The 26,006-nt window shown below is 41.2% G+C and overlaps 1 protein-coding gene across 6 annotated transcripts in view; it reads left to right on the top strand.

The window, feature by feature from the left end:
- Positions 1-26,006, top strand: part of LOC126355963 (uncharacterized) — a 628,239-nt gene that overhangs the window by 281,503 nt on the left and 320,730 nt on the right. For 3 of the 6 annotated variants that reach the window (XM_050006590.1, XM_050006605.1, XM_050006581.1), the window contains exon 2: positions 24,753-24,797. The exons of the other annotated variants lie outside the window; for them this stretch is intronic. The gene's annotated coding sequence lies outside the window, so the exon portion shown is untranslated. The remainder of the gene's footprint in view (positions 1-24,752; positions 24,798-26,006) is intronic. 6 annotated transcript variants of the gene reach the window in all.

Below are 26,006 nucleotides of genomic sequence, written 5' to 3' on the forward strand. Positions count from 1 at the left end.
TTGGGCAGTCGCCGTGCCATCAAGGAATATCGCACCGATTATTTCGTGACTGGAGATTGCACACCATGTAATCACCCGTTGCAGGTAAAGAGACTTCTCTATCGCAAAATACGGATTCTTAGTCCCACAATGCGCCAGTTTTGTTTACTGACGAATCCTTTCAAATGAAAGTGGACTTCGTCGCTAAAACAAATCTTAGCAATCCCCATGATGCCCTGCGGCCAACTGTCTAGTTTGAACGTCCTAACGCAAACTGTTCAGGAGTTATGACGATTTTATTTCGCACAGTTTAATAACAGTCGCCCTGTAAATGTGCTAGTAACTCTTCAAAAAATAAAAAAAAATAAATAAATAAATAAAAATAAAAATAAAAAAAATTAAAAAAATGGTTCATATGGCTCTGAGCACTATGGGACTTAACATCAATGGTCATCAGTCCCCTAGAACTTAGAACTTCTTAAACCTAACTAACCTAAGGACATCACACCACACCCAGTCATCACGAGGCAGAGAAAATCCCTGACCCCGCCAGGAATCGAACCCGGGCGTGGGAAGCGAGAACGCTACCGCACGACCAGCAAGTCTTCTGTCAAATGGGTGTAATGTCTGTAATGTTAACGTTTATTACAAGTGACAGTACGTACAAAAAGACAAAATCTTTTTAAATGTAGTGTTACTAAAGAATGCTGAAGATTAGACAAGTATATCGAATAATTTAGGGAGAGGAACTGAATTGAATCCTGGAATAACATGCAATCCTGTCTTAACTACTGCCTCTCTTTTTCTGTCACCCGACGCTCACAACTACAATCTGGGTCCTGTACACATAATTCTGCATGTGATATGAATAGACGCTTGCCTTTCTTCAACCTAGCTTCTAAGACAGGTCATAAAGTCAAAATTACTTTGTGTCTTCCTACATTTACCCATTACTCAAAATAATTTTCTCGTCATTCGGCTTCTGCCAGTCGGTCATACTTCCGTTGATAATTATTGTTGGTGCAGAAGTCGCTGATTACAAATCTTGCGAGGCGAAAAGTGTCTGTAAAGAGCGTTATGCTGTCTTCAGTTGTGCCGAAACGCTGATACTTTACTTGAGAGTGGTACTCATATTTACTCAAAATGAACTGGCGCGACATAAACGCTGTCGTTACTGTACCTGAAAAACTGTAACAAGCTGTGCGAGGTAAATATTAGGAATTTGCCAACTTGAAAGGGCAGTTTCAAGCAGAGAGGCGCAGTCTGATGACACAGTATACTGCCAACTAGGACGTTCCTTCCAGTAATTAAACTAGTCGTACCCGGGAACTCGCCGCAGCCTCCGTGATTACTGTTTGTAGGATATCATTGCGAGGTAGTTGCGGTCAGTATGCATAGCTCGTTCTCGGCAGAAAATGATTCGCACGTATTTTACACTCATTCACGACCTAACACCTCGGACAGTTTGCTCACATTAAAGGAGCGTATCAAATTTCCAGACCGCAAGCGACCGGGAAAGTGAGAGAGGCTGCCCTCGAATCCGAAATACGGGAACAGCATGCGGTCGCACCTTTCTAGGCTTGGTCTGACGGTCGGTGTGCATCAAAGTGCTGTGGTTAGCAGAAGACGGAGATGTACTCTGCCGTCCAGTGATAGTTGTCATTAATGGAGAGTGGACGTAAACACAAGAGGGTTGGTCCAGTGAATATTGTGCCTGACGGCTAGAGCGAAATACCGGGAGAATCTTGTCCAGAGCGACAAGAATCCATCCGCACGTCAGTCGTCAGAAGCTGCAGAGTGCGCACCGACCGGCGGCCCGTCCTCCGATCCTTAGATTAGATTAGATTAGATTAATACTTGTTCCATAGATCATGAATACGACACTTCGTAATGATGTTGAATGTGTCAGGTTAATGAAAGATGTCTGTACAAGATATTACATTACACAAAATGTTGCATGACACTAATGCTTAAGTTAGTTTTTTTTCCCTCCCTTAATTTATATCTAAAAATTCAGCCAACGAGTAGAAGGAGTTGTCATCTAGAAATTCTTTTAATTTATTTTTAAATGTTGGTTGACTATCTGTCAGGCTTTTGATGCTGTTTGGTAGGTGACCAAAGACTTTTGTGGCAGCATAATTTACCCCCTTCTGTGCCAAAGTCAGATTTAACCCTGCATAGTGAAGATCATCCTTTCTCCTGGTGTTATAGCTATGCACACTGCTATTACTTTTGAACTGGGCTGGATTATTAACAACAAATTTCAGAAGTGAATATATATACTGTGAGGTTACTGTGAGGATCCCTAAATCCTTAAATAGATGTCTGCAAGATGAACGTGGGTGGGATCCAGCAATTATTCTGACTACACGTTTTTGAGCAATGAATACTTTTCTACTCAACGATGAATTACCCCAGAAATGATGCCATACGAAAGCAGTGAATGAAAGTAGGCATAGTAACCTAATTTACTGACATTCTTATCACCAAAATTTGCAATAAACCTAATAGCATACGTAGCTGAACTCAGAAGTTTCAGCAGACCATCAATGTGTTGCTTCCAGTTTAACCTCTCATCAATGGACACACCTAAAATTTTGAAAATTCTACCTTAGCTACAGACTTCTGTTCAAAGTCTATATTTATTACTGGAGCTGCGCCATTTACTGTATGGAACTGTATATACTGTGTTTTATCAAAATTTAAAGAGAGTCCGTTTGCTGAGAACCTCTTAATAATTTTGTGAAAAGCATAATTTACAATTACACCACTTAGTTCATGGTTTTTTGATGTTATTACTATACTTGTATCATCAGCAAAAAGAACTAACTTTGCATCTTCATCAATGTGGAATGGTAAGTCATTAATGTACATCAAGAACAGTAAAGGACCTAAAACTGAGCCCTGTGGGACCCTGTACTTGATAGCCCCCAAGTTTGAGGAATCAGCTGTTGTTTTAACATTACACCAACCACTTAATTCAACTTTCTGCATTCTTCCAGTTAAGTATAAATTAAACCATTTCTGCACTGCCCCGCCTGAAACCACATCGATTTAGCTTATCTAAAAGAATTCCATGATTTACACAATCAAAAGCCTTTGAGAGATCACAAAAAATTCCAATGGGTGACGTCCGGTTATTCAGAGCATTTAATATTTGATCAGTGAAAGCGTATATAGCATTTTCTGTTGAAAAGCCTTTCTGAAAACCAAACTGATATTTTGTTAGTACTTTATTTTTACATATATGGGAGGCTACTCTTGAATACATTACTTTCTGAAAAATTTTTGATAGAGCTGTCAGAAGAGAGATTGGGCGATAGTTGTTGACATCCGACGTATCCCCCTTTTTATGCAATGGTTTTACAATGGCATATTTCAGTCTATCGGGGAAAACACCCTGCTCCAAAGAGGTATTACATACGTGACTGAGAATCCTACTTATCTGTGGGGAACAAGCTTTAAGTATCTTGCTGGAAATGCCATCAATTCCGTAAGAGCTTTTACTTTTCAGTGAGTGTATTATTTTACTGATTTCAGAGGGAGAGGTTCGTGGAAATACAGTTGTTTCAAACTGCACAGGTATGGCCTCTTCTATTAGAAGCCTTGACTCTTCTAGTGAAGATCTAGATCCTACTTTCTCGACAACATTTAAAAAATGATTATTCAAAATATTTCCAATTTCGGATTGTTTGTTAGTACACTTGTCATTCAGTTTTATGGCACTAAAGTCTTCCTGTGCTCTTGGTTGCCCTGTTTCCCTTTCAATAATATTCCAAATTGCTTTAATTTTATTATCAGAATTACTGATCTCAGACATGATACACATGATTCTGGACTTTTTAATAACTTTTCTTAGTACCGCACAATAGTTTTTTTAATATTGAACAATTTCGGGGTCAGTACTCCCTCCTGCTGTTAGATACAGTTCTCTTTTACAGTTGTAAGATATTCTTATTCCTTCAGTTAGCCAAGGTTTTTTATATGTTTCCTTGGAATTATGTTTAACTATTTTCTTGGGAAAACAATTTTCAAATACCCTTAAAAATGTATCGTGAAATAAGTTATATTTCAAGTTCGCATCGGGTTCCATATACACTTCATCCCAGTCTAGCTCCTTTAGTCTTTCCCTAAAGTTTGCAGTATTTATATTGTTAATTGAACGCACTGCTTTGAAATTCTGATTTGATATACTGTATGGATTTACGCGTCGCAAACTCTCAAGCTCGGAAGAGGTTGCTACTACTCCGAGCACGTGAGCTTTAAGTGCAGGATTTTCTGCAACAAAGCACCTAGCACAATGTCCTTTGTTGTGGGAACTGACCACATGAACCGCTGCTGTTCAGAAAACTGACAAAACTGAAACGCACGACTGGAATTAACAGAGCTTCAGCCGGCCGCGGTGGCCAAGCGGTTCTAGGCACTTCAGTCCGGAACCGCGCGATTGCTACGGTCGCAGGTTCGAATCCTGCCTCGGGCATGGATGTGTGTGATGTCCTTAGGTTAGTTAGGTTTAGGTAGTTCTAAGTTCTAGGTGACTGATGACCTTAACATGTCCCATAGTGCTCAGAGCCATTTTTGAACCATCAACGCGGAATCGTAACTGGAGCTATACGCATGTGACATTCCATTTCGGAAACCATTACAGAATTAAATAGTCCGAGATCCACAGTGTCAACAGTGTGCCGAGAATACCAGATTTCAGACATTATCCCTCACTATGGACAACGCAGTGTCCGACGGTCTTCACCTAGAGACCAAGAGCAGCCGCGTTTGCGTTGAGTTGTCTGTCCTAAAAGACAAGCAATACTGCGTGGAATAACCGCAGAAGTGAATGTGAACCTACGAGGAACGTATGCTTTAGGACAGTGCGACGAAATCTGGCGTTATTGGACTGGCGTGCAGACGACCGACACGAGTGCCTTCGCGAACAGCACGGCATCGCCTGCAGCGCCTCTCCTGAGCTCGTGACGATATCGCTTGGACCACACACAACTGGAAAACCGTAGCCTTGACAAATGAGTTCCGATTTCAGTTGGTAAGAGCCATTGGTACAGTTCGTGTGTGGTGCAGACCACACGAAGCCATGGACCCAAGTGTCATCAAGGCACTGTGCAAGCTGGTGGTGGCTCCATAATGTTATAGGCTGTATTTAGTTATATTGGATTGGGGCGTAGTTACGTTCAGCTAGTTGGAGACCATTTGCAGCCATTCATGGACCTCTAGTTCCCAAACAACGATGCCAGTTCTATGGATGACAATGTGCCATGTTACCAGGCCACACCTGCTTGTGACTGGTTTGAAGAACACTCTGGACCATTTGAGTCAACGATTGGCTATTCAGATCGCCCAACGTGAACCCCATAGAACAATTATGGGACGTAATCGAGATGTCAGTTTGTGCACAAAATCCTTCACCGGCAGTAGTTTTACAGTTATGGACTGCTATAAAGGGAGCAAGGCTCAGTATTTCTGCAAGGGACTTCCAACGACTTGTTGAGTCCATGGTACGTCCAGTAGCTGCACTACACAGAGCAAAAGCAGACCAAACAAGATATTAGGAGATATCCCATGACTTTTGTGACATCAGCGTACAATGTAGTAGGATGATTTGTAGATAATTTGGAAGTTTACAGGGTGCGAAATTTAGTGCATACAGCTGTCACCTTTGGCAGCAACAGCAAGTCTAGCTCCACTTGGCTTGGAGCCAAACTGATCTTGTATCATAGATTCAGGTAAGTCATCACATGCGCTTCACCTCTGTTCAAGGCTCTTGTCAGGCTCTTGGGAATCCACAACCAAATGCTTTCAGCAGATGAGAGGTCTGGAGAACCCACTGGCCAGGTCAGCATTTCAGTAACCTATGAACTGCAGTATGTCAGGAGAGCACGGCCAATATACAGTCTTGTTTCATCTTCTTGAGGCAAGCCGTTCTAGGCGCTTCAGTCCGGAACTTTGCGGCTGCTACAGTCGCAGGTTCGAATCCTGCCTCGGGCATGGATGGGTGTGATCATGTCCTTAGGTTAGTTAGGTTTAAGTAGTTCTAAGTCTAGGGGACTGATGACCTCAGATGTTAAGTCCCATAGTGCTTAGAGCCATTTGAACCATTTTCTTGAAGATAACACAATGATGATCTCGAACACAGGGCACAATTATCAGCCTTAAGACATCAGAAATGTAACGTCTTCTGCCCAAAGTATTGGCTATCTGAACCAGAGGTCGTCCTGTTTTGAGCCCACTGGCACCCCATACATTCATGTCAGATGGTTGGTCGGTTGATTCAGGGAAGAGGACCAAACAGTGAGGTCGTCGGTCCCATCGGATTAGGGAAGTGTGGGGAAGGAAGTGAGCTGTGTCTGACGCGATTTAGGGAAATCACAGAAATCCTAAACCAGGATGGCCAGATGCGGGTTTGAACCGTCGTCCTACCAAATGCGAGTCCTGTGTGTTAACCACTGCGCCACCTCACTTGGTCATGTCAGATGTTGGGCTTGTAGGACGATGATGAATGCAGTCTGTCAAAGTTCGTTCTTCTCGAAACCTCTCTACACATGTGCACTGTGATTGTGTACTCGTAGTTGGGACTCGTCTGAAATCACGACATGGTGCCACTCTTGTGTCCAGTATTAACATATGGTGCACTACAATCTACGTGCCTTCCTCTGCTACCAAGTCCAAGAGATCCGCAATAAAGGTCGTCATGCAAATATTCCGTGAAGCTCCAGATGATGCCGTAGTGTCCGTGTGCATACGAGATGTGTAAGAAAAGTAATAAGACTGACAACTATGCGAGCGATCTGGCAGCGCTGTGGCGTCCTGCTTGTGAAGAAAGGTGCTTTCTTCCTTTTCAGATGCTCCGTCCGAGTTTCAGCTCCTTGCACCTATCACATGATTTCTGAGAGCTTTATCACTGAAGCAGTGTTTTTGTTGCGTGTTACGGAAGTGGAGCAGCGGGACTGAGAACAACATTATGCCATTATGATTTGTGCCAAACTTGGGTAATCCATCAGTGTGAACCTTGGAAAGTTGAAACCGTCCTATGGAGAACATTCAACTGCACAAGCTCTTTGATTGCATAAATCATTTTTGGAAGGCCGAGAACACTTCGAAGATAAATCTCGCCCAGAGATATCTTCAGCATAGATAACCGACTAAAGCGTCTCAAACGTGTGTGCACATAAAGAATTTATTCCTCCAGGAGAAACTGTTAAGCGAGTGTTTTACAAAGATGTCGTTGAAAGGCCCAGGAAAATGACGAATCGAGTGAGACCAGACATTGAAGACAAGTGTATGCTGCATCATGACAACAACCGATATTAACAAGGCCACTTCCGTCACGAAATTTTTCATGTCAAAAGGCATTCATATTATTCCACAGTACCTCTATTCATCCGATCTGAGTCCTTCCGAGTTTTATCTTTTCCCGAAATTGAAAGATGTCTTAAAAGGACTCCGTTTTCGGATTCTGAAGAACGTTCAAAAGAAAGTGACTGACATGTTTAAGGCCATACCAGTTGACGCCTTTCAGCGCTGCTATCCAAACTGCTGCTGAAGGAAACTCTTTGAAGAGGAGAATATTGTTGTTTGAAAGAAATAAAAATTTTGGGAGATAAGACATGAGACTCATTACTTTTCTCATCACCTTGTGCTTCTTTTGCATGAGACAATTCTCTTTGCTGACTCAAGGCGTGTGGCTTGGCTGTACGATTCTTCATAAGTGATTAAAAAAATGTGTCTGCGCTTTCGGGCGGTAGTCGTGTGGGAACGTTGAGATCCTGCATGGCGTCTAGTATGGCCCTCCTGAATGCATCGATTCCATACTGGCGTCACAGTAGTGGAATCCAGACCAACACGAGGAGCAATATCGCGGGTCAATAGACTGCAGTCTCGATACGCCACAGTCGAATCTGATACATGCTGGCAGATGTTTCTCATTCTTATGTATAACAGAATATCGTGTTCTGACAAACAAACAACAGTTAAAAGCGTAATTTTTCCTTTACGTGCAGAATGTCGATGGCATTACTGCTGTATTTTCAAAGTAGTAGAGACTGTCATGAAAAATATAATTACAAATTACCTCGAAAAATTCAATCTCAAGTCTGTAAACCAACATGGTTTCCGCAAAGGCATGAGTACAGAAATAGCAATTGCCCAATTCATCGAAAACACTGTAATAGGACTTGACAGAAATAACAGTACAGTAGGAATAAACTTGGACTTATCGAAGACATTCGATACTGTTGATCATATCATCTTGCTAGACAAACTAGAAGGTATAGGTATATGAGAAGTTGCATTAAAATGGTTTCAGTCATATCTCCACAATTAAAAACAGGTTATAGAAATTACCTCAGCAAACAATAAAAAGCCGAAGCATTGTGTACAGGTCGAAGATGCAGACTGTACCAATCAGAGTACCTCAGGGCAGTGCTCTAGGACATTAATGATATCAACGTTCCAATCAGTGGTACGCACATACCTTTGTTTGCTGACGACAGAAATATTGTTGTAACAGACATAAATAGGGTATTGCCAATATCTGCAACCAGAGTTTTGGAATACATACAAAACTGGTTTGAACAGAATAGGCTAATCTTAAATATTTCAAAAACTACTCATATACATTACAGGAAAACAAAGTCTCATGATGATGTGAACGTCAAAATTCAAAATAAACAAATTGAAAGTGTAGCTGCCACAACTCTTTAAGTGTGCAAATTGATGAAAATTTAGACTGTGAAACGTACCCTTTGCAAAATTATACACGACTGTGCTTAAACTGACACACAATATTTTTAGCGCAACGGAATCTGACTTTCAAAAATCCCTACGAAAAAATGGCCCTGACTAACATTAACCTATACGTTTCACAAATCACTTACCTCACAAAAATCTTCGTTACTCAGGCTACTGCAATACAGCGAGCAGCACTACTGCCAACTAAATAAAAGATTCAAACTACTGAAGGCACTAACTACTGATATGCATAGTTAGCAAATGAAAGATTTTAATACAGAACAAACAATGTATTTACCTTAATAGTCATAATATATATAGCAGTTCATGACATCCAGTCTTACAAATTTCAACACTCCGCCATCTCTCTCCCCACGTCCACCACTGCTGGCGGCTCACCTCCAACTGCGAAACGCTACGCGCAATTAGCATCCAGCTGCCGCTGCCCAACACTACAATGGCAGACAGCAATGCAAACCAGCCACAGATTGCACACGGCACAGCCAGTGATTTTCATACAGAGCGTTACGTGGCGCCGGCGTTACCAATAAAAAAACCTAAACAGCCTACTTACATAGCCCCCATGCTCCCCACAAAAAATTTACAAATTGTTTTGGGCAGTGGCCAATACAGATTTGAAAAATTTTTCATAATTACAATAACAAAGAAATGAAATGTACACACTTATCGATACAATGTTGGTCAAAAGCTAAAATTTTCTCACAGTCCATAAAGACAGTCCTGACCGTTCATCACAGCATAATAGCAGTGTTTTTGCTCAATGTCTGAGCAGTAAAAGAAAATGCACATGGAAGTAGTGGATTTCCATGCAGTCTTGAAGAAGTAGTGTTCTACTTCCAACGGAAAGACATGCTGACAGGTAATGGGCCACAACAGAGCAAATCCACAGCAGAGTCAGTCGAAGTTTTAAAGAATATTGGTAGGTAGGTCATCACAGAGCAGACCCATTGTAGTCCTGGTAGAGATTACGGTATTGGTGGGCGACCAGAGGTGCAGACCCACTGCAGTCCTTTTAGAAATAATGGTATTGGTGAGTCATCAAAGGTGTAGACCCACTGTAGTCCTTGTAGAAATGGCCAGAAGCCATCTGTTTGACTGTGCAGGCGCATAATCACCATTGAAGAGTCTTGCAGAGAATATAGCAAGTCCATAAACCACCACTTTTCCACTCACAAAGAATTTGTTTGAAATGTCCTTAGAACCAGCTATGCTGTTATCCAGTCCCTTGCTGAATTATTAACACACGTGCAAACACTATCAGCCCCTACTTCTCACATGTTGTCCATATACTATGACCAACAGAAACGTGTGCAGTGAAATGTAATTTACAAGTTACTCAATTTGATGAACTGGTGTCAATGACAATTTTATAACATGAGAATACAATAACAAAGGTACAGAATGTATCATTAAAGAACATAATAGTACAGATAACATTTGCAGTAATACAAGCTTTACAAAAGAATCGAAATAACAAATACATCAATGTTACAAAAATTATGAATCAGTACATACATAAAAGAATAACTTTTGAAACATCAACTTCACACATGAGCATTAGAACAAAACAGAATAAATAATGTGTAAACATATTTACTAAGTAAATAACATATTATCAGAAAAATTCTACTATGTAACTCTCGTCAGATAAACACATAAAGAAAGGAAGAACACAAAGACCCAAGGGTACACAAACACATAGTGGGATAACACAAGAGGAAAGGGCAGGGTTGTTTTCAGTGTAACATTTGGTACTGCAGTCCAACCCAAAACTTCTTTCCATAGATCGTCCCTCTTATTTCAACATTTGCTCCAGGCAAAAAAAAAAATCCTGTCCAAGGATACTTTCTGTATTCTGATCACATCCTCTTTCAAAAATAGTTTTTCTCCACTTGTAAGTAGGCTGTTTAGGTTTTCTTATTGGTAACGCCGCTTAGCGCTCGGTATGAAAAATCACTGGCTGTGCTGTGCGCAGTCTGTGTTTAGTTTGCATTGTTGTCTGCCATTGTAGTGTCGGGCAGCGGCAGCTGGATGCTAACAGCGCGTAGCATTGCGCAGTTGGAGGTGAGCCGCCAGCAGTGGTGGACGTGGGGAGAGAGATGGCGGAGTTTTGAAATTTGTAAGAATTGGTGTCATGAACTGCTATATATATTATGACTAGTGAGGTAAATACATTGTTTGTTCTCTATTAAAACCTTTCATTTGCTAACTGTGCCTCAGTAGTTAGTGACTTCCGTAGTTTGAATCTTTTATTTAGCTGGCAGTAGTGGCGCTCGCTGTATTGCAGTAGCTTGAGTAACGAAGATTTTTGTGAGGTAAGTGATATGTGAAACGTATAGGTTAATGTTAATCAGGGCCATTCTTTCGTAGGGATTTTTGGAAGTCAGATTGCGTTGCGCTAAAAATATTGTGTGTCAGCTTAAGCACAGTCGTGTATAATTTTTCTAAAAGGACGTTTCATATAGACCAGTCGTGTATAAATTGTTCTAAGGGGACGTTTCACACTGTACACCATTTTTTTTTTGGCCAAACCATTTTCTTATAGCTTCTCAATGCTTTTCTTCCAATTCATCATAGTTAGTTTCTTATATAGTCTACCCCCTCTTAACCATTTTTTTTTTGGCCAAACCATTTTCTTATAGCTTCTCAATGCTTTTCTTCCAATTCATCATAGTTAGCTTAAGAGGGGGTAGACTATATAAGAAACTAACTTAAAGCTACTGAGCTCAGATGCTAAACTAAGGGACGAGGCAATGCAGCGGCACAAAATAATTAATACAAACAACAATGAAATAAAATGGAAGTTGTCAAAGAAGCAGCAATATTAAAACTAATATAAGGCAATGCACAGCAAACAAGAAAAATAAATCCGTAATAAAACTGGCTTAACAGAGTAATACAAAGTGAAATTCAGTAGCACTATGCCTGGCACACAGCAGAAGCAAATGCAACAGCTTATAACTAAACATGACAAAGCTCAAGCAGAAAAGATATTACAGTAAAGACAACAACGCAGAAAAGGGAGATGTCGATTCACATCTTAATGTCTATATAATTAAAGTTGTGCACCACAACTTATTCTACCATAAAAATTACCAAGTACTTGAAAAGAAAATTATGTATGCAGTTCCTGTGAAGGGAAGTCTTTTTGTGCTCCTTCGTTTTTTTTAAGTACATCATAAAGTTATCATTTACTGGATCTGTAGGCATAAAATATCTATATTAGTACATCCATTAAATTTTATTGTAATCAATGCTGCAGTGCAGCTAGAAACTAGATATTAAACAAAATAGGCGAAGCAAGGCGTGAAACGTCATTCGCTAGCCATAAGTCATTTCATAATGTAGTAAACAATCTTCCAACTAGCAAGACAATAGACATGGAATGTTTCTCATCATTTCATTTCAGTAAATATCATAAATTAAGAACTCCAAAGTGTAATCATATGTTTTCAAGTTTGAGCGTGTCGTATTTGCGACGCTTTCTACAAAGAAATGTCAATAGCGAGGATAATGCCCCCCCCCCCTTTTTTTTTACCTGTGCCTCTGAAAGGCACACACTAATGGCTTTTTTCCCCAGGCGACTGTCGCACAGCTGGGTGCCCACGACGCATTACGTGCAGGTGGCCACTTACCTTTCTTACTGAAAAATTGACGACAGCAGTTTCCGCTACAGTGACAGTCTCATATAAAAAAATTCACAGGTCAAGAATTTGCGTTACAAATATGTAGAAACAAAATCCTATTGATATAACAGTGTCCAAAAAATTTTCGTCGGCATTGTAATACATTCACGCATTTACATACATTTCATAGCTCTTAAAGTACGATTCTTGGTTTCCAACAACCTTTTTCACAAACCAGAGTCCCTAACCACTACTCTTTATTCCTTACCTTATTCGTCGACATTTCTTCAATATTTCATCATAACAGATACGTAGCATAATCAAATAACTCATACAGCATCAGGTTATTGGTCATAAACATACCGCAACAGCATAATATACATAGTCATCGTAATAATAACATCATAACACCTCAGTCAAATTCTCAAAATCGTCGTACCTTCCTCCAATAATTTCAAAACCTAAATAAAATTCTCTGCTCATGTTAAAAGTGTCATCTACCTCAAACGTACTTAAAAATCATGATCCCATACCAAATATGTCATTCGAAGGTCTCATAGTATCACAATGGTTCCGAAAAAAATATGAACAGTTCACAAAGTACAGACAAAATACAATTAAGTGTGAAGTTATCCAACAGTGTAATTACGTAAACATGTGTCACTGATGTAGTAAAAAAAAAGTTTGTATCTCAGTTAAATGATCAGATAGCTGTGTAATTTATGTGTTAGATAAATATGGTACCGATGTGTAAAGTTGTATAAGCAAATACCATATTAGCTAGGGCTCCTTGTGCTTGTCAAACACATGGTACACAAAGTAAGCGTGTACCCCCCTGAGGATTAATGTAATTATATCCTCAGATGTTACAGATTACAGCAATGGAATGAAATGTATCACGGAAAACCTTTGTATCATTGTACTTCAAATATCTTAAAAAATAAATGTTTTAAGTACAAAATTAATCACTCAAATACGTGTACTGTAGCGCTAAACTGTGCGTCTTGTTGTAAGATAATCTCTGTGCTGTGGAAGTGTCGTAGTTATCGTCCTCCGAAAGCTAAGTTCTGCAGAAGGCAATGTACTTACCTCATGATAAACAAAAGTGAAATGCTTTGCGTATAGATATAGTAGTTACTATGCTTATTGCCGTGATGAAGTAATTACTGTACTGTAACGTATTATTGTGCTACAGAAAAGACTAGCTCATTGTAGCTATACCACATAGTTACTACTAAAACATGTTTTACTTTACAGAATAATTCAGAAAAACTGTGCAGATATAAAACAGATACACCGCAAAAGCAACAATGTAAATCGTGTCACATATTAGTAGCGTCGTGATATAATCGTGTAGCTATCAGAGAATCCAAATGCTAAGTCATCTTCAATTTCACCGAATGTACTTCAAATAAAGAATGTATTTTCAAGTAAACCAAAATGTTGCATTAAAATCTCATTAGCAGTATATGTTCTAAGTATGTAAGCCTTATAGTCGTTACGTAATCGTGCAACTAACAAGCAAGAATGTACACACACAATAACACTGTGACGTCTGTTCACTATAACAATGCACTCTTAAATACTGTCTAAATAAGTTCTCTAAGTTCTAGACTGGATAGTTAATTCAAATCATTGTTGTATGTTAACAGATTCTAAGTCTGACAACATATACTAGTAACGTGAAGTGAACAGCTTTATGGCAAAGACAAAGTTAAAAAGCAGATTATCTTTCAATAAACGGTTTTACATGTGAAATGTGGTGTAAACCTTTACTCTTCCTAGTGCGCAGAGTTTCAACTTCAACGCAATTATCATGTGGTATACGTCGGATTCTGTAATTCTGCTCAAGGTTAACTAATGTTATTTTTCTCTGAGCCAGCCGGCGCACGCGGCTGCCTGCGGTGCGAGTCATTGTCTGTTTCTTTGTTGGCGCGCGTCGTTATTGGGATTAGGAGACCTAACTTCTACAAATTCACCTTGCCGAGAGGGCCCGGCCCTGTTTGAATCCCGCCAGTTCTGTCGTTACGATCATATCGTCTGTCATCATGTCGGTAGATTCCATAGCTTCTTTCTTGTCGGTCACGTGGTGGTGAATTTCTCCCTGAATCGTAACTGCGCGCTGGACCGTTGCGTCTAAAGTTATTCTGTTTCCCTTGATAGTAATTATTTTGGTTCCCATATTGTCTGTGTCTCTGATTGTCTCTGTGATAGTCATTACCGTGGATAGACGACCTTTCCATGTAATTATTACTACTCTGCCAACGGTTGTCATACGGGTGGTGTCTGTTTTGGTCACGATTTACGTTGTAAGAATACCCTTGTCGTGTCCAGTTATGTCTTTCATCGCGGAATTGCGACGGATATGACCTGTAATTGTTGTGCTTCTGTTTTCGCGTTCCGCGATTGTCAGTGTCAATTTCCAGTTCTTGTAAGAGTCGCTGAAAATATTTGACAAGACTGGAAAATTCAGATTGTTCGAAATGTTTCATCATTATGATGCTATGTTTTACTCGGTCTTGTGTAGCTTGAGACCAATATGCTGAGAGGAAGGCATGAGAAAATTCTCCTTCACTATGACAATCGTGAATGACCGATCGCATTCTTACAGCTGGTTCATTCTCCAAGTAGCCACACATAAATTCTAATCTGTGCTCTAATGACCAGGTGGGAGGAAAACAATGAAAGAATTGATGGAGCCACGCTTGTGGATGGATGTCGTTGCCAGAATTCTTAAATGTTTTGAATTTACGTGCAGTAATGAACAGCTTATAGTCAGAATCATCGTGTCGGCGGGTAGTATATCGGTCATTGTTACGTCGTGTCGGCGGTTCCATCTCAAAATTCGGTGCACCTTGCCAATTTCTTTCATAATTTCCGAAATGCCCTGTGTTATTATTTTGTGGCTTTTCCGTATTTCTAAGTCCCTCTTCCCGTGTTGGAGCGCGAGTGTCCTCTGAAATACGTAATTCTTGTATTACCTGTGTCAGCTGATCTTGCACTTCCCGGATTTCTCTGTGGTGTTGTGTATAATTTGATTCTGATTTTGTTTGAATTTCCTAATTTGTTGGCACTCTTCTGCATCATTCAGATCATCATCTACCTTTGTAGATAAGTTAGTGAACTGATCTGAAAGTTCGGCTACTTTCTCTGATGGTGAACACATTTCCTCAGTGTGTTTTTCTGAAACAAGTTTCAGAGTGTCCATTTGTATTGAAATCGAATCTCCTGTGTCCTTTAAGTTTTCCTGAGTTCTTGCAAGTTGCGTAACCGAATCGGTGGATGCAACTGAGTCCATTTTAGCTTGCAAGGTGTCGTGATTTTCTGCTTCATGATTCTGTAATGCATTTTCATGCCGCGAAAAAATAGGTTGAAAATGCTCACAAATTTGTGTTTTTACCTCATTACAGATTTTTTGGCATTTCGATTCAATGTTATGTAACTCAGTAGTTAATTCGTCACGTTTTTGTTCAAGTGTGGTGTCTAACTTTTGAAGCTTTTTCTGTGTTTGTCTCTGATTTTGTTCCATTGTGTCTAACTGTTGCTGTGTTTGTCTCTGGTGTTGTTCCATTGTGTCCAACTTTTGAAGATTTTGTCCCATTTGTTTCTGATTTTGTTCAAGCGTTGTGTCTAACTTTTGTAGCCTTTGTCCGATTTGTTGCATTAACTGTAATAAGAGTGCACTGGTGTCGGAAACATGTTCCTCAGTGCTTTTCGGCAGTGCATTTGAACCGGCAATATTCGCATTTTGAAAAGCAGAAAATGTCTCTTGATTTATTTGAGAAAACGGTGAGGACGCAAAATCTGAATCTACAGTATTTGCAAGATTGTGTCCTGTCATTTCGGAATCCTGAGGCGAGCTGTTGCCGACTGATCGATCGATAATGCTTCCCTGTTCACTAATTGTTTCACTGCCTACACCATTATTTGCAGCGTGCTCCATTTCCCTATGCACTATTACCAAATTACTACTTTGAACGTTAGTGAATTCATTACATGGTGACGCTAACACACTGCTTTCGTCTTCACTATCATTTCTCAGCTTACTTTGAAGCCTAGTATTACGTTTTTCACACGCCATTATTGTCACAATATTTCACACAACACAGAAAAACACAATTTGAAGTAAAAAAATAAGAGAACACATTAACATAGCACTGAAAATAATATCAAGTTAACTGCAAGCGCAGCTGCGAAATACTTGGTGCAAACCTACATGCATGCTACAACTGTTTTACTGTACAACAATGAAAAACTACAACTACAGAGGAAATTCTCTCTACAATTGCACGCTAGCAATAAACAAAGGTTACGCTAACTACACAAACTACAAGAAAAAATCAGAAGATTCCAGTGAGGTATCCTGGCAGGGTCGCCATATGAAACGTACCCTTTGAAAAATTGTACACGACTGTGCTTAAACTGACACACAATATTTTTAGCGCAATGGAATCTGACTTTCAAAAATCCCTTCGAAAGAATGGCCCTGACTAACATTAACCTATACGTTTCACAAATCACTTACCTCACAGAAATCTTCGTTACTCAGGCTACTGCAATACAGCGAGCACCACTATTGCCAGCTAAATAAAAGATTCAAACTACTGAAGGCACTAACTACTGATATGCATAGTTAGCAAATGAAAGATTTTAATACAGAACAAACAATGTATTTACCTCACTAGTCATAATATATATAGCAGTTCATGACATCCAGTCTTACAAATTTCAAAACTCCGCCATCTCTCTCCCCACGTCCACCACTGCTGGTGGCTCACCTCCAACTGTGCAACGCTATGCGCTATTAGCATCCAGCTGCCGCTGCCCAACACTACAACTGCAGACAACAATGCAAACCAGCCACAGATTGCACACGGCATAGCCAGTGATTTTCATACAGAGCGTTACGTGGCGCTGGCATTACCAATACAAAAACCTAAACAGCCTACTTACAACTGGAAAGCCCATATTCTCTACCTCACTAACAAGTTAAGCTCTGTTTGTTTTGCATTACACATAATTAGCACTGTGTGTAGTAAAGAGCGTATCAGAACTGTCTAATTCGCTTACATACATTCTGCTATCACCTATGGCCTAACCCTCTGGGGTCATAATAAGGCAAACATGAAAACCATCTTCACCTTACAACAAGAGCTGTTAGAATAATTTCAAACAGTAAAATGCTAACACCTTCCGAATAGTTATTTCGACTCCTAAATATTCTACCCTTACCATGCCTTTATATAAAAAAAGTGTTGTTAAAATATAAAAATGCACATTGATAATTGGAAAACCAACTCAGATCTTCACTCGTACAATAGAAGAATGTGCAATGACATCCACATAAAGAGTAAACGAGGCTTTAACACAAAAGCATACCAACATTCAGGGTACTATTTTGTATAACAAACTTCCAACTAAGCTAAAAGAAATAAAAACATTATTTACATTCAAGCAAGCAATATTTAAATTCTTAATGACCAACTGCTATTATAGTGTAAATGAATATCTGAAGTAACCTTGTAGCAAGCAAGTATATTCATTTACTATATGTTAATAGTACCATAAATCAAATGCTTTCCAGAGCCTTAATGTTAATTTTTCTGACTAAAAATATTAAATCAATTATTTACGTGTAATGTATTTCATGTAAAAGATCCTTCTCATCTTTTATATTATTACGGTAATCAAAGTTGTATTGCCCAAAAATATTGTGATGGGTACAATAAACCGTTGTATATGTAGGAAACTGTACACTCTTATCTTATTTTTGTTATACTATGTTCTTTGATGAAATCCGTACAATGTACATTGTCGCTGAATGAATAAACTACTGCTACTACTACCACTACCTGCGTGGAGAGGTTGCACTGAAGTGCTGATCACTTGCGTATCCAAGCATGAGGTACATTTCATGCCGACTTGACGTTTGTTACAAGCTGCCTTCGTGGCGCTGACATTTTAATAAACACACGACATACAGATAACAGTAATACGGTTTCTCAGAACTTTACACCTCACTTTTGTCTCTATTAGTGACAACAGTGCCAGAGAACTTCGCTTTTCCACCCTTCTGCACCGCTCTCGCAGCTTTTAAATCAGTGGCCAAAACCGCGTAGAGAAGGCAGAGAGCGGCGGTTTTTGCGACGCCCTGCGGGCTGGCAGCGGGCGGGCGCATAACGGGTTTCCGAGGCGGGGCGCGCTGCCGCTCCAGTGGGCGCGCTGCCAGGATCGACTCCCGGGCAGGGTATGTCGACACCGACCGGCACTGCTCAGAGGCCGGCGCGGCTCCGCCCACCTTCGCTGGCCAACAGCTCGCCCCACACTGTACGCTTTCGACTATCGTTTATCACGGATGTCAACATTACGCTGTGTGTTCGTTCGCAAATTTTCTTGCGCGTAGGATTCTCCTTCCTGTGGAATGGAATGTCCAATACAATCGCACACAATTAAGAAACTCGACAGAAAATTAGTCACCCTCAGGGGAAATGACGCAAGAATCGTATAAAACCGCCTGCAGCCTTGATAGCGGCTTTGATTAGACGAGGCAGAGTGTCGACGAGTTTATTCAGATGTACCGTGTGTAACTGAAGCCACTTATTTATTTATTGATTTGTTATCCTGGAAAGATTAGGGCCATCAGGCCCTCTCTTACATCTAACCAGGCATTCTACTTATTTTACATTCATATGTTTTGGTAGGCATGTTGAACTACATCTAGTACAAAAAGTGGAATAAACAATTACAAAGCCACACTTGGAAAAATACATATAAAGTTTATATTCATAGATGATAAGTACTGTTATAATTACACATTATGAAAGAGACAGATTTTAGATAGGAGACTTGCAGCAGGGAGCATGAGGGAGACTGATGGTGAAGGGAGGGGAAGAATAGAGACATGATGTAACATAATTAAGAAAATATAAAGGAAAAGAAGATTGCATGGTTAATGCTGATAGATTATAGGAAGCAGAGAAAGGAGCAAGATAGGAGACACTAGCTTTGCTATTTGACAGAGGAGAGGATTGGCCTTGTACATTAATTTTGTGGAAAACGCTATGAAGATGATAGTAGGAAATGCTTCAACTTCTTCTTAAAAACAGCAGAGGATTGAATTTTGCGGCAGTTTGTTCCAGAGGCGGACAGTGGTATCTGAGGAGGAGTTTGTAAAATTTTTTGTTTTGTCAGTGGGCACTGTTAGGATACCAAATAAGAGTGACGTCGTGTTTCGATTATGATGGCATGAAAGGTGTTTATTCTCTGAAGCAAGATACTGGGGTGCTTGCGCGAAGAGGAGTCGGTGAAGTAGACATAGAGTGTGGTAGTCAAGCAATTTGTCCGGCCGCAGCCACCATAGCTGGAGTATGAAGCACTAACATGATCATATCAGCGAATGTTGCAAGTGTAACGCACACAGGCATTCATAGTTAGTTCTAGCCGTCGGTTGTTTTCACTACTCATGCCTTGTTGAATTACATCACAATAGTGGAGGTTCAGTAGAACGAGTGCTTCCTGTGGAAATACGTTCCGAAACTTTTTGTGAGCATAGAGACAAGCGGACGTCTGCCGGCACACTGAGACTGTATTCTCCGCCCAGTTGAGGTGCTCATCCAAAGTTACACCCAAGTTCTTCACTGTTTTCTGATATGGTATTGGAGTACCGTGGAGCAGAATAGGAGGCAGCCGTTCGCGGAAATATTAACTTATTAATTTCTGATGCGCTATTAAGATTACTTGTGTCTTTTGCATTTAGTTTAAGCCCCAGGTTTTTCGCCCATGTCACTACTGAAGCCAGATCATCATTCATCTGAGCGATTGCAGTGTTTATATCTTCGGGTCTGACGCTTAGGTAGAGATGGAGCTCGTCGGCATAGAAATGATATTTACAGGAGGACGGAACCGACGAAGTATCATTGACATATAAAGAAAACGAAAGTGGTCCTAACACTGATCCTTGTGACACTCCCAAGGAGATGTTTCCAGGGAGATTTTTCATTTACGCAGACAACACATCGCTGTCTGTCTTTTAAGTACCTTTCAAACGATCTCATTGCACTATCTGAGGAATTAAGCTGTTGCATTTTTCTGAGCAATATGTCAAAGTTAACAGTACCAAAAGCGTTGCTGAAATCTAGTAGCGTCAATATTATTGCCTTTCGGCTGACGATGGAATATTTCAGGTCATCAGTTACTTTAATTAGAGCAGTGTTTGTGCTGCGATGTTTACGGAAACTGGATTGAAATTTGTCATAGAGGCTGAATTCATGCAGGTGTTCAGTGATTTGATCATGAACAATATATTCAAGTGCTTTGGAAACAGCAGGCAGTATACTATTTGGTCGGTAACCACTAGGCAGTTGCGGATTTTCGATCTTACGGATGGGCCAAATATGCTTCTTTTCCATGCAGTGCGGTATATTCCGTTCACGAGGGAAAAATTAAATATGTCTGTGAAGACAGGTACTAAGATATCGGCAACATTCTTAATCATGGTTATACTGATGCGGTCATTGCCTATCGCGTCAGAAGAGATTCTCATTATTGCTTTTCTTGCCGTATTTATTGTTAGGTGTTTAAGGTGGAATGTATCGTTGTCAGTTATCCAGTTAGGGGATTTTGTGGACTGTAATTATCAGCCGTGTGGGTATTCAGAGGTGCAGAGAAGAATTCATTTAATTCGTTAGCTCAGACATGGAAAGCTGTTTCCGATTTTGCCTTTCCGATCCCCAAGCTACGTAGGCTCTTCCATAGAGTCGTGGGCGTCCGATCGCTGCATACAAGGGAACGAGCGTGCCTGATTTTAGCATTTACGCTTACATCTCGTAGAGTTGCCATCTTTTGGGGATATTAATGGTTGCTTTTCACCCACTGTTCCAAGTAGTTCCACACCTTTTCAATGGGATTAAGATCGGATGATGTAGCAGGCCAGTCGAGATGCGGTAGGGTACGTCAGTTTTCGTCAAACCAGGGACGTCTGCGTGGAGCCCTATGAACAACGCTGCTGTTTTCTTGGAAGACAGGAGTGTCCGCAGTATACTCACCAGAAAGATGTAGAGGGATCGATTTTTCACTGTGTATTTTCACATAAACAACCTGGTTCATGTTCACGGTGACCTCAATGGGTAATGAGTGAGTCCAAGTCACGGAACGAAAAACACCCGCAAAACATGAGACAACCTCCTCCGGCCTGACCCACACGCTTCACACCCTCGTTTGGCTGCTGGTGCGCTCGACGCCTCGCATCACTTGAAAACAGGTGAAATCGCCACTCGTCGGACAAGACTGCATGCCTCCATCCATCTACTGTCCAGATTCTGTGTTGTTTGGCCTACTGGAATGTGCAGTACATGTGCAACTATGAGCAATTTCCAATTTCGGGCCACTGTTCTCTATCCAAATGTTTACCACTTGCATTTCCCTTCGCAATGTTTACTCGTAATTATATTTACAAGAACCCTACATTAACTGGTAGGAGAAATTCCTTTAGAGTTTAAAACCGATTTTCATTGACCTTTGACTTGCTGTCACACTCGTCTCTGGCCATTGTCGTTCAGTATCTTTTCACTACCTCTCCTGGCATGCCGTGGAAGTGTTCCACCACACCTTGTAGATACGGTGGACAGTCTACGTCGATGTTCCAGCGAATCAACCAAATTCTTCCCGGTGTGGTCATGGACATGTCCAAACACTAAGATTAGTTTCTGTTATTCTGTCACGTCTTCAGGTTGACTCATCCAACTATAATGATTCGATTGGCACATATACGGCACTTCCGTCACTGATGGAAGATTGCATGACAGCCTGGTACATTTTCGCACCGCCTGAAGTTCTCCAAAGCGACCAGTCGTTCTTTTAATGGGGTGACCAACACTTTGTGTGGTCAGCTTACAGTGATACATTAACGCTGTAACCTCACGCCTTGCACACCGCAGTGTCGACACATTCAAGGGATTCCACATAGGGTCGGCATATCTCTGGCAGTTTCGGCAGTCATCGGTCGTTCACTCCGAGCCCGGCACACAAGAGCGATTTACGAAGCAGTTTCATCTCGCATTTCCTCATCTTTCTGAATCCTTTTTCTCACCTCACTTTCAACAATGTTGTGAATAGTTTTCATCTTGTTACTGGAGGTGCTTGGTTTTTCACCCAGAAAATACACAAATTTCATTTTCTATTGCTGCTTAGTTTTCATGATATCCTGGTTTTATTTGTGGCCCAGGGTTTACGAGCACGTAATCTACTGACATAGATTAATTTTTTAGGCCAACGCTTTTCAAAGTAGCCATTGTATATATTAAAGAGTACGTTATATTTCTCACTAAAGACAGAAGAGAGGCGTAGGTATCCCGAAAAAAGTGTCATATGTAGTGCGCATACGTTGATGTGAGTACGGCATTGTCATCGTTGGGTAAATACACTCCTGGAAATTGAAATAAGAACACCGTGAATTCATTGTCCCAGGAAGGGGAAACTTTATTGACACATTCCTGGGGTCAGATACATCACATGATCACACTGACAGAACCACAGGCACATAGACACAGGCAACAGAGCATGCACAATGTCGGCACTAGTACACTGTATATCCACCTTTCGCAGCAATGCAGGCTGCTATTCTCCCATGGAGACGATCGTAGAGATGCTGGATGTAGTCCTGTGGAACGGCTTGCCATGCCATTTCCACCTGGCGCCTCAGTTGGACCATCGTTTGTGCTGGACGTGCAGACCGCGTGAGACGACGCTTCATCCAGTCCCAAACATGCTCAATGGGGGATAGATCCGGAGATCTTGCTGGCCAGGGTAGTTGACTTACACATTCTAGAGCACGTTGGGTGGCACGGGATACATGCGGACGTGCATTGTCCTGTTGGAACAGCAAGTTCCCTTGCCTGTCTAGGAATGGTAGAATGATGGATTCGATGACGGTTTGGATGTACCTTGCACTATTCAGTGTCCCCTCGACGATCACCAGAGGTGTACGGCCAGTGTAGGAGATCGCTCCCCACACCATGATGCCTGGTGTTGGCCCTGTGTGCCTCGGTCGTATGCAGTCCTGATTGTGGCGCTCACCTGCACGGCGCCAAACACGCATACGACCATCATTGGCACCAAGGCAGAAGCGACTCTCATCGCTGAAGACGACACATCTCCATTCGTCCCTCCATTCACGCCTGTCGCGACACCACTGGAGGCGGGCTGCACGATGTTGGGGCGTGAGCGGAAGACGGCCTAACGGTGTGTGGGACCGTAGCCCAGCTTCATGGAGACGGTTGCGAATGGTCCTCGCCGATACCCCAGGAGCAACAGTGTCCCTAATTTGCTGGGAAGTGGCGGTGCGGTCCCCTACGGCACTGCGTACGATTCTACGGTCTTGGCGTGCATCCGTGCGTCGCTGCGGTCCGGTCCCAGGTCGACGGGCACGTGCACCTTCCGCCGACCACTGGCGACAACATCGATGCACTGTGGAGACCTCACGCCCCACGTGTTGAGCAATTCGGCGGTACGTCCACCCGGCCTCCCGCATGCCCACTATACGCCCTCGCTCAAAGTCCGTCAACTGCACATACGGTTCACGTCCAAGCTGTCGCGGCGTGCTACCAGTGTTAAAGACTGCGATGGAGCTCCGTATGCCACGGCAAACTGGCTGACACTGACGGCGGCGGTGCACAAATGCTGCGCAGCTAGCGCCATTCGACGGCCAACACCGCGGTTCCTGGTGTGTCCGCTGTGCCGTGCGTGTGATCATTGCTTGTACAGCCCTCTCGCAGTGTCCGGAGCAAGTATGGTGGGTCTGACACACCGGTGTCAATGTGTTCTTTTTTCCATTTCCAGGAGTGTATGTGCCCTATACTGGTAAATTTCCACAAGTTTTATTTAATTAACACGTAAATTATTATACACTCGTCGAAATATAATTTTTTTCTTTTTGATTTTGAACACTCCAAGTAGTGCTGACTCGACTACTTCCTTATCAGATAATACACCGCTTCAGTTGTAAATAGTTTTATTGGTTCAGTCACGTCCTGTTTCGGACGATTAAAGTTGTAAGCCCATTCTGAGGTATGCAAGACTGCAAAGAGGAAATGAAGCAAGAATAATAAGAAATTGTATACTACTTAATAACCAATGAAACTATTTAAAACTGAAGCCGCTTATTATCTAGTTCTACCATGAAGCTCAGCTGCGGATGTCGTGTTAACCAGATCTTGGTTTTGGTAGATTGGATAGTAATAACTGATGAAAAGCTGTTTGATTTCCCCCATGAACAACGTTTCCATCGCTATGTCTTTAAACTGACCTGTGAAACAATGGTAGGCTTAGCACAATATAATCGCCTAAAATGCCAATAATGGTCAATTTTTAATGGGTGCTTTTTTATTTCAGGTACGTACTGAGAATATGGGACGAGGACGAGTTTAGCTTCTACGAGTGAGTAAACTTTTCAGTAGCAGATAAAATGTATCTGAATTTTGTTTACGATGTTACAAATTTTAATTCTCCTTTGTGATATTACAACTGATCTGAGACCCTGAAAGATCTCCTATCAGGAATATTTGCCTTTCTTCTCTTATGTTGTTTACCCTTGTACTAATATTATGCCCATGGTGTCGATGTGAAAGTGCCATATAAATTTTTTGTTGTTTTCAATGTACATATAATTAATATCAGTCGTTTAACAGACGAGAGACATTAGACAGCGTGCGAGTAGTTGGTTGCTGCGATTAAACTCCTGATGGACAATCGTTTTGTTTCAAAATGTATGCTATTCACAGTCATTAATGGTTTAGATAAGACAAGTAACCCCACCCCGATTCTTCATAGAACTTAACTTCCATGTATAAAACATCGTCATACGTTGATTATTTTACAAATATGTTAACGCATTATGGAGCTGTAACTGGGAAAAATTAGAAAAACTCTGAAATTATGTTTAAAGTTTATTAGAAGTCACCAAGTGCTCTTGTTATGAAAAACAGGAGTAGTATAGCCTGGTTAATTTGCGCGCCTTTAGTTGTTCTCAGTTTCTAACATTAATGTTTACCGTATTGTATTAAGCCTCTGACGTAAGATTATACATACTGAGGAAGAGATAATGGCAGCATTTAAAATTTTTAAATTCACTCAATAAAAGTATTAAATACGACGATCAAATTTTTGTTGCACTTGGTACCCATTAGATAGGCAACGAGAAACTGGGACTGGTTATCGAGTGACTGTTGGAGTCTTTAGTAGTACAGATAAATAAATGCCGTGTGACTAAGGCCACCCTCCGGGTAGACCGTTCGCCGGGTACAAGTCTTTCGATTTGACACCATTTCGGCGACTTGCGCGTCGATGGGGATGAAATGATGATGATTAGGAGAACACAACACCTGCTCTCTGAGAGGAGAAAATCTCCTACCCAGCCGGGAATCGAACCCGGGCCCTTAGGGCGGACAGTAGTACAGATGGCCCTATTGTGTGTATAATAGTGGGACCAGCGGTTAAAGATTTACTTTATCCTGCACTGTATGGAAAAATATACTGTATCTAAATACCACAGCTAACATTCATTTGGCTTGAAATATTGCCCAAGTGGTCCTGACGGAAGGTTGTACTCGATCATGTGTGAGATGCTGGGTTTTTATTCTTAGTAGC

This window comes from Schistocerca gregaria, chromosome 1 (genome assembly GCF_023897955.1).
Source record: "Schistocerca gregaria isolate iqSchGreg1 chromosome 1, iqSchGreg1.2, whole genome shotgun sequence".
Lineage (NCBI taxonomy): Eukaryota > Metazoa > Arthropoda > Insecta > Orthoptera > Acrididae > Schistocerca > Schistocerca gregaria.